The following is a 1,021-nucleotide window of genomic DNA, read 5'->3' as shown; positions in this document are numbered from 1 at the left end:
TTTAATTTCTTATCTTATCTACAAATCTTTTTCTCTCCCCTTCACAGTTCTCTGTCTGTCACTCTCTCTCCCTCACTCTTCCTCCTTTGCTCATGTGGCTCCCACATGACCATCAGCCATTTTTCTTTCTTACCCTAACTTGTGTTTCATTCTTTCTTCCTGTTGCTGTTGGACAAGGAAGACGTATTCTTTTCTGTCTCCTGTCCAAGCTTGTTTTTTCAAGTTCACCACCACAACCTCATTTAGGCTTAGCAGCCCTTCCTATTTGTTTTCACTGTCTTGTTTTTATTACCAATTTTGACCCTCCGCAAAATCCCAAATTTTATTTAATTTGCTTTGCGGGAACAACTGTTTTATCGAAGGCATATCTTGTTGTGAATTGCTTGAAATACGGATTAGAAAAACAGCTGATGAAGGTTCATTCTTTGTCTTGTTTCCGATTTGTTTCTTTCGTTGTTCGCAAAACAAAAAGTTCATATTCCAAGTCCTCGTACTTCATACTTTTTGTTGTTTACATTTTGTGATCTCCTGTGCCCACATATGCATATATATATATATATATTATTTACACGCACACACATATATATACACGTGTGTGTGTGTGTGTGTACATATACATACATACATATATAGGTATACATACATGCATATACAGATATACATACATATGTACATATACATACATACATACATGAGACCTAAATCCAAGGCCTCTGCCAGGAGTGTAGCCAGCCCACTTATGCGTACCTTCCCTTCGTTGGACACTAAACTCCGCTTGCGAAGACCTGTTGAGGCAAGTGAAATCGAAATCGTACTAAATTCGACGACTGGCACCTATGCCAACGTCGTCTCCTTCATTGGACAGGAAACTCAGCTTGCGAAGACCTGTTGGGGCAAGCGAAAGCGAAATCGTCATGACACCTGTGCCCAGTGTCACCTTTCTGGCACTTGTGCCCGCGGTATGTGTAATGACTTTCGAGCGAGATCGTTGCCAGTGCCCCTTGTGCGGGTGGTACATAAA

Source organism: Octopus bimaculoides, chromosome 11 (assembly GCF_001194135.2).
Source record: "Octopus bimaculoides isolate UCB-OBI-ISO-001 chromosome 11, ASM119413v2, whole genome shotgun sequence".
In the NCBI taxonomy this organism is placed as follows: Eukaryota; Metazoa; Mollusca; class Cephalopoda; order Octopoda; family Octopodidae; genus Octopus; species Octopus bimaculoides.
This window is presented reverse-complemented; position numbering follows the sequence as displayed.